Genomic DNA, 13,142 nt, shown 5'->3' with positions numbered 1-13,142 from the left:
TCCAAATGGATGAATATTGAAAACTACCTTTGGGAAAACAAAACTAATTTCAATTAAAAAATAAAAAGGTGGAAAGAAGCCCTGAAAAAACTCACACCAGAAGTATTAGGCTTCCTTGAACATACCTTATACCCCATTGGAAGACAATGTTGTATTGTGGATGTAGAGCTTGCCTTGAAGCAAAAGTTTCATCTTAACACATAATAGCTGGTTAAATGCATATATATATATATATATATACACACATTGTTTTTATTGTTGTTTGTCCTTCATCCTGAAGAAGTCAGGAGGTGATGCTATGATATACAAGTGAATTGGATTTAAGTGAGGGGGTGCTGTGCAAAGTTACCAGTCTCACTCTCTTCTCCAGAGTTCACTGGCCAGATATGGAACAGAACAACTGGAGATGCCCCTCATGGTGTATGAAAGGAAAGAACTCCTTGATAAGGATGGAAGAGGTTCTAGTGACCTTTACAACACATACACAGATGAGGTATCCACCTACTCTATGGCATCTACTATACATATATTCATACATACACATATTTGTGTGAATGTGTGTATACTTAATTTCTATAAACACCTGTGTATTCACACATGTGTGTGCACAGACACACCACTATATGCAAATAGATATGTGGGGAGGGGGAGCATCTAAGTAGCATAGATAGAGGGCCAGGCCTGGAGTTAGGATGACTCATCTTCTTGAGTTCCAATTTGGCCTCAGATAATTAGTACTAGACGACTGTGGACAAGTCACTTGACCTGTTTGCCTCATGTTCTTCATCTACATAATGAGTTAGAAAAGGAAATGGCAAAAAAACAAACCAAAAAAACAAAATCAGAAGAAAATAAATGCTCCAGTATCTTTGCCAAGGAATCTCCAAATGTGATATTAAAGAGTGGAACACAACAGAAAAAATTGAACAGAACGATTAAATGTGTGTATGCATAGGTACATATCATGTGTGTGTGTGTGTATACATGGACATATGCATACATAACATATTTCTCTGGGCATTTTCTATCCAATTCATGGAACATGGAGATGTCCTTTTGAACATATCCAGGTTGCCTAATATGGAGGCTTTTGTATCCTCTCTTATTGGGATGGGTGTAGACTCCTTAAATTGGCTGCCTAGGTCTTGAAGCCTTGAGCAGCCTTTTTTTCCTGCTCCTCCTTTACACTGCTTTCATTCTACTTCATTCAGAAGATAAGAATTCCAATTCAACAGCAATGTGGATGTTATGAACTTAAAAAGTCAGAAAGAAGAGATTTACTTTCCCTGCTTTCTCTCTTTTACCTTGGCTCAAAGAAGTGGACTTAGGGGTATTATTTGGTTTTGCTTTTTTTTTAAATATTCTCAAAATTTAAATTGCTCTAATAAATATATATCCCATGATCCATGAGTAATAGGCATATACCCCAATAATAATGCTTGTCTTTCATTCTTGAAGAAGACCATGACATCAGGAAGGTGATGCCACAACATACATATGAATTGGATTTGAGTGAGATGGTGCTGGGCAAAGTCACCTGCCTCGCTTTATCCTCTAGAGCCATTTGTATCCAGTAACCAGATATGAATCAAGATGACTGAAGATGGCCTTAGATTTGAGGCAATCAGGGTTAAGTTACTCGCCCAAGGTCGCACAGCTAGCAAGTATCTGAGATTTAATTGACTTCAGAGCCTGCACTCTACCCACTGCACCTAGATGCACTCCCATACTCCAAAGAGGTCGAAGATAGATGAAAAGGGTCCACATATGCAAAAACATTTATATCACTTCTTGTTATAGAAAGAACTAGAGAAAATAAGTGACTATTAGTATGGGAAAGATTGAACAAATTATGGTACATTAATATAATAGAATGTTAATGTTGTCTTAAGGAATTACAAAAGGGATGGATTCAAAGACATTTGGGAAGACTTATGTGAACTCAGGAGAAGTAAAGTGAGCAGAATGAAAATAATTTATACAATGACCAAACATTTCAATGAGAAAACAACTTTTAAAGGCTTAAGAACTCTGATTAATGTAATGATGAATCATGACTTCAAAAGAATGATAATAAGCAAGTTTCCCATCACACAGCAGGGAGCTAAAAGATTAGAGTCAGAATGAGACATTTTCAGATGTGCTCAATATATAATTTTTTTTTGTTTAACTAAATTTACTTGTTACAAATAAGGGTTTGTTTACAGTGGACAGTCAGGATTTAGATGGGGAATTAGGTAGTGAGAGAAAGAAAGAGAAGGAAAGGGCACCACTGAAGGGTTAATACAATACTTATAAATTAATAAAAGAATGTTCATAAGGGGACACAGGCAATCCAAAAAGGTGTATTGTCCTATTGTTAAATAGTTTTCAAAAAATGTAAAGGGAATCATTCAAAAAGTCAAATTAAGTCTTTATATTCTTTTTCTGTATATAGAAACGTTTATGTTATTGATGTTTCTCATAAAAAAGAAAATTCAAATTTTAAAAAATGATACACTTCATCTTTTCACCTTGTTTCTATTTCCAACCTCCTTGAATATAGTAACCTATGCACAGAAATTTAAAAAAAATTAATTGACCAACTTTGGGTGTGGAGGATAGTCCTCAACTGCATTATTCATGATATTACAGATTCTCAAAGCTGGAAGAGATCCCCAAAGTCATCTGACATTTCATTCTACCTTTTGGGCTTAGTTAGCACTGACTTTACTAGATCAGAGCCAGCCTATTAGTTGATCAACCCAGGTAATTTCTTAGCTGTCCACCATTATGCCAGATCCTGAATTTATTCTTCACGCTCTTTTTTGAAGTCATTTTTCATCTTGTCTTCTTGAAATCATACCCTTCAACTCAAAAACAACCAGACCAACCTTCAAAGCCTACTTCTGAGACTTCAAGGTATAGGATTTTTTGTGGGTTTTTCTTTTTTTTAATGTCATTTTATTTTATTTTTTCTCAATTTAAATTTATTTACTTATTTTCATATTACTACAATAGTCTTTCGCAAAAGTAAATATAATTCCCCCTCCCCCCACAAAAATAGAGAAACCTCAAGAAAAATAAAATGAGAGGAAAAAAAAACAGTGTACTTCAGTCTGTGTTCAGAGACCATCAACTCTATCTATGGGATGGATCACAATCTTTATCATAAATCCATAAACAAAGTCACTTCAATATTTTCCCCCCAGTTACAATACTACTTGTATTTTCCTCCATTCTATTCCTCCCCATTCCCATTTCCACTTATTCTATTCTCTCTCTCTCTCTCTCTCTCTCTCTCTCTCTCTCTCTCCTCTCTCTCTCCCCTCCTTTCACCCTGTCCCTTCTCAAAAGTATGTTGTATCTGACTTCACTCTTCCACAATCTTCCCTTACTTCTGTACCCCTGTCCCCTCCCCCTGCCCTCTTTCTCCTATTCCTTTTCTTTCCTTTTTTCCTCTGCAATAGGAAAGATTTCTATAACCTATTGAGTTTGTATGCTATTTTCTCTGTGAGTCACTTCTGATGAGAATGAAGGCTCATCTATTTCTCCTCTATCTCCCCCATCTTTTCCACTCCATTGCAAAAGCTTTTTTTTAATTGTAAGTGAAATATCTTAGCCTATTCTACCTCTCCTTTCCCTTTTTCCCGGTACATTCCTTTCTCACCCCTTGACTCCATCTTTATAATATATTTTACAAAGTATAATTTTGAGAGCATGACTAGAGTTGGAGTTTTAAGATCTGGTATTAAAATCCACCTCAAGTAATACAACTTCTAGGCTTATAACCCAAAGGACTTTTAAAAAGAGGGAAAGAACTCATGCATATAAAAATATTCACAGCAGCACATTTTACAAAAAGAAGGGCAATATCAATTGAGGAATGAATAAACATAATGACAGACTTTAAGAAATGAAGAAAGAGTTTCAGAATAAGCTGGGTGGTTTGTTTGAACTTAAGAAGAATAAAATATAACCAGAGAAAACATAAAATTAAGAGAACTCTTTATATAATGACTTTAACATGATAAAGAAAAACAACTTTGTAAAGCTTTCATCAAGGTAAAGATACGTCATTACTTCAGGGAACCTATCATAAAGCATGCTTCCTACCTCCTGAAAAAAAAATAATGCACTCAAGTTGGAAAATGAACTATATGTCCAATATGTGAATTTGTTTTGCTTGTCTCTGCTCTATTTGTTACAAGACAAGGTTTTTAAAAATAAATTCTTGTGGGATAGTGATTGCAAAAAAAATTTATAAAAGAGCAAGATACATTTTCTTTTATTTTTATAGTATTTTCACCAGTTACATAGAGTGAAAATTTTTGCATTCTATTTTGCAAGATTTTGAGTTCCAAATTTTTCTCCCTCATTCCTTCATCTCCCCCTTTTGAAAATGATAGGCAATGTGATATAGTTTATCCATGTGCTATTATGTAAAATATATTTCCATGTGAGTCTCAGTTGTGAAATAAGAAACAGATCCAAAGGAAAAAATAACCATGAAAAAAAGATAAAATTAGGGAAAAAAATGCTTCATTCTGCAGAATCCATTGGTTCTTTATCTGCATATGGATAGCATTTTTGTTCTTGAGTCCTTTGTACTTGTATTGGATCTTTGTATTGCTGAGAAGAGCTATATGATTCACATCTGATGATCACACAATGTCACTGATACTTTTTACATTTGTTGCCTGGTTCTACTCATTTCACTTTGCATCAGTTTGAACAAATCTTTCCAGATTTTCTGAAATCTACCTGTTCATCATTTCATATTGTACATTAGTATTCCATTAAATTCATATACCACAGCTTGCTCAACCACTCCCCAAATGATGTTTCACCTCAGTTTCCCATATTTTGCCACCATAAAAAGGGCTTCTATGAATATTTTTGCACATGTGGTTCATTTCCATTTTATGATCTCTTTAAGATAAAGACCTATTCATGGTTTTGCTGGATCAAAGTGTATACACAGTTTTATGGCCCTTTAGCGTTCCTTATTTCTTTCCAGAATGGCTATTATCGGTTCACAACTCCACCAACAGTGCATTAACAATTCAGTTTTTCCATCCCCTCTCCAACATTCATCATTTCCCTTTTTCATGATAGCAGTCAATCTGATAGATATAAGGTAGTACCTCAGATTTCTTCATCTGAATCTTTTGATCAATTGGGGAATGGCCTATTTCTTATAAATTTAATTGAATAAGGTCTTTATCAGAAACACTTGCAGTAAAGATTATTTCTCAGTTTTCTGCTTTCTTTCTAATCTTGGCAGCATTGGTTTGTTTATATAGAAGCCTTTTAATTTCATATAATCAAAATTATCAATTTTATATGACAAAATGTTCAATCTCTCATTTGGTCATGCATTCTTCCCTCCCCATAGATCTAAGAGGTAGACTATTTCCACTCTTCTTATTTGTTTATGGTGCCACCCTTTATGTTTATATCATATACTTATTTTGACCTTATCTTGTTATACAGTATGGAAGTGTTAGCTTTACCTAGTTTGTATCCTATTGTTTTACAGTTTTACCAGCATTTTTGTCAGTAATTTCTAATCCCAAAAGCTGGGACCTGTGAGTTTATCAAACACTAGGCTACTATAGTCATTTACTCTAATCTAATAGCATCTAATCTGTTCCAACGATGGCTCTATTTCTTAGCCAATGCCAGTTTTTTTGATAATTATTGTTTTATAATTTCATTTATAATCTGGTATTACTAAACCACCTTCATCTGTATTTTTTCATTAATGCCTTGATATTCTTTTGTTTTTATAGATGAATTTATTTTATTTTTCATGCTCTATCAAATAGTTTTTGATGGAATTATTGATATGGCAAAAAATAAGTAAATTAACAGGAAGAATTCTAATTTTTTATATTGGCTTTGCCTATCAATGAGTAATTAATATTTTTCCAGTTGTTTAGATCTGACTTTATGTGTGCAAACTATTTTGTAAATATGTTCCTAAAGTTTCTGAGTTTGTCTTTGCAGGTAGACTTCTAAGTGTTTTATATTGTTTACAATTATTTTAAATGGAATTTCTTTCTATCTCTTGGTGCTGGGCCATGCTGGTCATATAAAGAAATGTTCATGATTTGCATGGGTTTATGTTATAGCCTGCAACAACTTTTCTAAAATTATTAATTATTTCAAGTAATTCTTTAGCTGATGTAGCTGATTCTTAGTGGGAAGAATTATTTTAAATGCTCAGAAGATAAAGGGAAAAAGATGAATATAATAAACTAATAAGCTAAATATATTATAATAAAAGGTTTTTGAAAAGCTCTTTCTTAAAAAAGGATTTTAGGTTTATGTGTACTCTTTCTTCTTTAAGGAAATGTTCAAGAGTTTGTTGGTTTATTTTTTCATGTCAGTTCAACTCAGAATAATAGAAAATATTAATTTTTAAAAAGAGAACAAGTTGTGAAGAATGATTATCATTGTCAGTGCTATTAAAACATTATAAAAAGGGGAGATTCAGAACCATAACTAGAAATTCAGGTCTGAGCACAAAGAGAAGGTTAGTATAATTAAAGGATATTCTGAAAAAAGGAGTATGGCAGGGCATCCTGGAAAAGCAGTCATCTGAGATATAATAGTTCTTAGTTAATAGGTAATTGTTTTTACCTCTAAGTATAGCAGTTTTTATCTTCATTATGCCACTAGTGGTTGAATTCAATCACTCTAATTAGTTGATATACTCAAGATTTCAACCTTTGATCCTTGAAAGTATAGTCAATGACTTTTAATAAGTCTCAATTTCCACTCACACCAACAAAGAAGATTCAAATTCATAAGAGGAGAGGAAGGAAGTGATAACCATCTACATCAAATGTAGGAAGAATTGTGAACACAAAGAATATGGCAGATCCAGTCAATAGTCCCTAAAGAAAGGGACTTAGGTATTAAGAGTAGTGATTGACTGAATGGGGTAAATCTCATTACATTAAGAGGCACAAAAGACCTAATGCAATAGAGAGGAAGAAAGGAGAAGCTAAAACCACCTGAATCTCCCTCTCATCATACTTGGCTTAAAGTTAACTTACACACACACACAATTAAGTTAAGAAACTTATCTTACCATTCAAGTATTAAAAAGGGAAAAGGGGAGAGGGGGAGAGGGAGAGGGAGAGAAAGGGGAACTAATGGAACAAAGGGAAGAAAAACAGGGAAAAAGGAAAGGGGAAAGAAAGGGGAGGGGGGTTAATAAAAGAGGGCAAACACACTGAAGTTGGTGGTACTTAGGAAAAAAAATATTGGAAAATATGGATTAAAGGGGGAAAAGGGAAAAATACAAATAGAGGGAAGATAGAATGGAAGGCAATAAAGAGTTAGCAATTATAACTCTAAACATGAATGGGTTGAACTCTCCCTTAAAATGTAAGTTAATAGCAGATTGGATTGAAAACCAAAATCCGGGGGTGGAGCCAAGATGGCGACATGAAGGGATCGAGTCTTAGAAGCACTCTGATAAAAACTCATAAACTAAGGACTCTAACTAAACTTTCGAGAGACAGAAACCACAAAGGGACCCAGTGAGGCAGTTCTCCTACTCAAGGTAACCTGGAAAAGAGCAGAAAGGCTCTGCTCCCCAGGGTCGGAGGGGCGGCCCGCCAGAGGGGTGGCCCACCAGAGCCAAAGAACTTCAGCCTCCTGGAGGCAGCCCCAGGGCACTGGGAGCCTGGCTCACAGCAGCGGGGGAGTCTCCTGACCTGTACCCCGGGGAGCACCACCGGCACAAAGTGGGGGAACAGCAGGGGACCCCTGCCAGAGCGAGCACATGGAGCCCAGCCCTCAGGGCACACAGCAAGCAGCTTGGTCTCTCAGCAACCCAGACCTGGAAACAGAAGCAGGCCGGTAAGCGGGAGCCCCCAGGAAATGAGCGCATTGAGTTGAGGGAGGGGAGTGAAGAGAGAGAGACTGCCGAGCTCTGTCCTCTGCCCCTGGAACAGGACTCTGGGGCTCTGAGCACATTCAGATCCTGATCCCAGTCTAGGCCCCCCCCATAGAACACCAGGGCCCAGTGGCAGAGTGGGGAGCTTATGGTCATTCACAGACCAGGAGGGAGGGCAGAGCGTAACACACTGAGACCCTTGTGGGAGTGTCCCAAAAGCTCAGGAAGCACCCCCAAAAAACAGGCTTAGGCTGGGAAAATGAACAAGCAAAGAAACAAGAGGAAGACCATTGAGAAATATTTTGCAAATGAGCCCAAGAAGGATCAAAATACTCAGTCTGAAGATGAGGAAGCACAAGCTCCTGCATCTAAAGACTCCAAGAAAAACAGAAATTGGGCTCAGGCTATGATAGAGCTCAAAAAAAGACTCTGAAAATCAAATGAGGGAGTTGGAAGAAAAACTAGGAAAATAAAGGAGAGAGATACAGGAAAAACATGCAAATGAAGTCAGCAAGGAAATCCAAAAAAATGCTGAAGAAAATAGCATGCTAAAAACCAGCTTAGGTCAAATGGACAAAACAGTTAAAAAAGTTATTGAGGAGAAGAATGCTTTAAAAAGCAAAATTGGCCAGATGGAAAAAGAGATAAGAAAACTCTCTGAGGAGAACAAATCCTTCAGACAAAAAATAGAATTCAGGGAGATTGATGAATTTACCAGAAATCAGGAATCAATACTTCAAAACCAAAAAATGAAAAATTAGAAGAAACTGTGAAATATCTCATTGAGAAAACAACTGATATGGAAAACAGACTTAGGAAAGATAATTTGAAAATTATTGGAATACCTGAAAGTCATGATCAGGAAAAGAGCCTTGACATCATTTTCAAAGAATTACTACAGGAAAATTGCCCTGATATTCTAGAAGCAGAGGGCAAAATAGAAATGGAGAGAATCCACCGATCCCCCCAGAGAAAGAGATCCCAAAAAACCAACCCCAGGAATATTATAGCCAAGTTCCAGAACTCCCAAGTCAAAGAGAAAATATTACAAGCAGCCAGAAGGACACAGTTCAAATATCATGGAGCTGCAGCCAGGATCACACAGGACTTAGCAGCAACTACATTGGAAGCTCGTGGGGCTTGGAATACAATATACTGGAAGGCAAAAAAGCTTAGAATACAGCCAAGAATGAACTACCCAGCAAGGCTGAATGTCCTCTTCCAGGGAAAAAGATGGACTTTTAATGAACCAGGGGAATTTCAAAGGTTCCTTTTGGAATGGCCAGAGCTGAACAGAAGGTTTGATCTTCAGATACAGGACTCAGGTGAAGCATGGAGATTGGAGGAGAGGGGGGAAATAGGAGGGACTTAATGAGGATGAACTGCATGAATAGAAAAATGATACTGATAATATTCATATGAACCATCTCAGTTAATAGAGCAGGTAGAGGGAGCTTTTATAGTTGAAGCACAGGAGAAAGCTGAATTCAAAGATAAAATATGGTGTAAAATGGAGTCAATAGGAAAAAAAAGGAAATGGAATGGGAGAAAAAAAAAGGAGAGGGGGAATAGTCCAAGATATTTCACATAATAAGATTTTTTTTTTATTACAATGAGCTATTGCTATGATATGGAAGCGGGGAGGCAAGGGGGAATGAGGGAACCTTTGCTCTCATCAGAGATGTCTAGGAGAGGAAACAGCAAATATACTCAAAGGGGTATAGACAACTGTAGTAAGAAGGAGAGAGGAGCAGGGGGAAGGGGTGGGGATGTGAATAAAGGAGGAGAGGATGGACCATGGGGGTACAGTGGTCAGATATAACACATTTTCTTTTTTACTTCTTGCAAGGGGCTGGGATTGTATGGCCTGCCCAGGACCATAGGGCCAGGTGGATTCTGGGCCTAAGGGGGTGGTATGGGGGCTCAGGGCTTATTGGCCCCAGGACCAGGGATCTGTCTGCTGTACCACTCAGCAACCCTACAGCAGAGTCAGAATGAAAGGAGAGAGAAAATATAGTACATGGTAGTGGAGGAATAAGAAAGGAGGGAGTTGCGATCAACAATGGCAACGTTGGAAAAATATGGAAGTAACTTTTATGATGGACTTATCATAAAGAATGCGAGCCACCCATGACAGTGTTGTTGGTGTTGGAACAAAGACTGAAGCACATTTTTTGTTATTATTATTTGGGGGAGGGTGCAGGGCAAGTGGGGCTGGGTGGCCTGCCTGGGGCCACATAGCAGGGTGATCTTTGGGTGTCTGGGGCAGGATTTGGACCCAGGTGCTCCTGCCTCAAGGGCCAATGCTTTGCCACCCAGCCACCCCCTAATATTATTACTATTTCATTTTATTTTGGTCTTTTTGGTTTCCTTCTTTTTGGTTTTTGCAGGGCAGTGGGGATCCAGTGGCTTCCATGTCACATGACTAGGTGATTATTGGGTTTACGAGTCTGGATATGGACTCGGGTGCTCATAGCTCCAGGGCTGGTGCTTCATCCATTGCACCACCTGGCCATACCTACAATTATTACTATCATTTTTTTTAATTTTAATTTTTTTCTCTCCCCTTTACTTTTTCAACCAAGCAAGTCTATCTATATTCATGGGGGGAGGGGTATTTTGTTTACTTTTAAACAAGTACATTTTATTAATGTAAAAAAAACATTTGTGCAGAATGAGAATAAAAAAATAAATTAAAATTAAAAAAAACAAAATCCAACAATATGCTGCTTATAAGACACTCATTTGAAGCAGAGAGATACATATAGAGTAAAGGTAAAAGGATGGAGCAAAATATACTTTGCTTCAGCTGAAGTGAAAAAAGCAGAATAGCAATCCTTATCTCAGACAAAGCAGTTGAAAAAATAGATAGCATTAAAAGAGATAAGGAAGGGGGCAGTTAGGTGGTGCAGTGGATAGAGCACCAGTCCTGGAGTCAAGAGTACCTGAGTTCAAATGTAGCCACAGACACTTAATAATTACCTAGCTGTGTGGCCTTAGGCAAGCCACTTAACCCCATTTGCCTTGCAAAGAGAGAGAGAGAGAGAGAGAGAGAGAGAGAGATAAGGAAGGAAATTATATCCTCCTAAAAGGATACCATAGACAATAAAGTAATTTCAATACTAAAAATACTAAGAATGCACCCAATAGTATAGCACCCAAATTCTTAGAGGAGAAGTTGAAAGAGCTATGGGAAGACATAGACAGCAAAACTCTACTATTGGGAGACCTCAACCTCCCCTCTCTCAGATTTAGATAGATCTAATCATAAAATAAACAAGAAAGAAGTTAAGGAGGCAAATATATTGTTGGAAAACCTAGATATGATAGACTTATGGAGGAAATTTTTAATGTAGATAGAAAGAAATATGCTTTTTTTCCTGCAGTACATGGCATTTACACAAAAATTGATCATGTACTAGAGCATAAAAACCTAATGATAAATTGCAGAAAGGAAGAAATAGAGAATATATCTTTCTCAGATCATAATGCAGGGCCAGGGGGATATAGTCCCAAAACTAATTGTAAACAAAATAACCTCATTTTAAAGAATGAGTGGATCAAACAACAAATTATAGAAAGAATTAATTATTTCAGCCTAGATAAAGGCAACAATGAAACAACATACCAAAACCTACGGGATTCACTCAAGGCAACTGTCAGGGGATATATTGTATCTTTAAATGTTTACATGAATAAATTAGAAAAAGAGGAAATCAATGAACTAAATATGCAACTAAAAATTAGAGAAAGAACCAATTTAAAACAACCAATTAAATATAAAATTAGAAATTCTAAAAATTAAAGGACAAATTAATAAAATTGAAAGCAAAAAAACTATTGAACTAATAAATAAAACCAAGAGTTGGTTCTATGAAAAAACCAATAAAATTGATAAACCTCTGGTCAATTTGATTAAAAAAAAAGAAATAAGAAAACCAAATTGCTAGTATCATAACTGAAAAGGTGAACTCACCACCAATGAAGAGGAAAATAAAGTGATAATTCAGAATTATTTTGTCCAACTATATGCCAATAAATTTGACAATCTAAGTGAAATGGATGAATATTTACAAAAATATAAGTTGCCCAGGTTAAGTGAAGATGAAATTAAATGCTTAAACAACCCTATATCAGAAAACGACATTCAACAAGCCATCATTGAATTCCCTAAGAAAAAATCTCCAGGGCCAGATGTAGTCATAAGTGAACTCTATCAAACCTTTAAGGAACAATTGGTTCCAATTCTATATTGGGAAAATAGGTGAAGACGGAACTCTGACTAATTCTTTCTATGACACCAATAAGGTGCTGATAGCTAAACCAGGAAGAGTTAAAACAGAGAAAGAAAATTATAGACCTATCACCCTGGTGAATATAGATGCAAAAATCTTAAATAAAATCTTAGCAAAATTATTGCAACAAGTTATCACTAGGATAATATATTTTGACCAGGTAGGATTTATCCCAGGAATGCAGGGTTGATTCAATATTAGGAAAACTGTTAGTATAATTGATTATATCAATAACAAACCTATCAGAAATCATATGATTATATCAATAGATGCTGAAAAAGCTTTTGACAAAATACAGCACCCATTCCTATAAAAACACTAGAGAGTATAGGAATAAATGGATTGTTCCTTACAATAATAAGCAGTGCCTATCTGAAACCAGCAACAAGCATCATATGCAATGGGGACAGGATAGAGGCATTTCCAATAAGATTGGGGTGAAACAAGGATGCCCATTATCACCACTGCTACTCAATATTGTATTAGAAATGTAAGCTTCAGCAACAAGAGAAGAAAAAGAAATTGAAGGTATTAGAATTGGGAAGGAAGAGACAAAACTCTCACTCTTTGCAGATGGCATGATGGTATACCTAGAGAATCCAAAAAAATCATCAAAAAAACTAATAGAAATAATTAGCAACTTTAGCAAGGTTGCAGGATATAAAATAAACTCTCATAAATCTTCAACATTTCTATATATGACTACCAAGATGCAGCAGAAAGAGCAAGAAAGAGAAATCCCATTCAAAGTAATCTCAAACAATATAAAATATCTGGGAGTCTACCAGTCAAGGAAGACTCACAGACTTTTTGAAAACAATTACAAAACACTTCTCACACAAATTAAATCAATTTTACAAAACTGGGCAAACTGTTCATGGATAGGTCGAGCAAATATAAAAAAATTACAATTCTACAAAAACTAAACTACTTGTTAAGTACCCTACAAATCA

At 36.2% G+C, this 13,142-nt stretch overlaps 1 pseudogene; it reads left to right on the top strand.

Moving 5' to 3' along the window:
• Positions 1-415: 415 nt before the first annotated feature.
• Positions 416-527, top strand: LOC141490353 (U6atac minor spliceosomal RNA; annotated as a pseudogene).
• Positions 528-13,142: the final 12,615 nt, after the last annotated feature.

The sequence above is a fragment of the Macrotis lagotis genome, chromosome 5, assembly GCF_037893015.1.
Source record: "Macrotis lagotis isolate mMagLag1 chromosome 5, bilby.v1.9.chrom.fasta, whole genome shotgun sequence".
In the NCBI taxonomy this organism is placed as follows: domain Eukaryota; kingdom Metazoa; phylum Chordata; class Mammalia; order Peramelemorphia; family Peramelidae; genus Macrotis; species Macrotis lagotis.
Note: the sequence above shows the minus strand (reverse complement) of the source record. Positions and strands in the feature narration are given on the sequence as shown.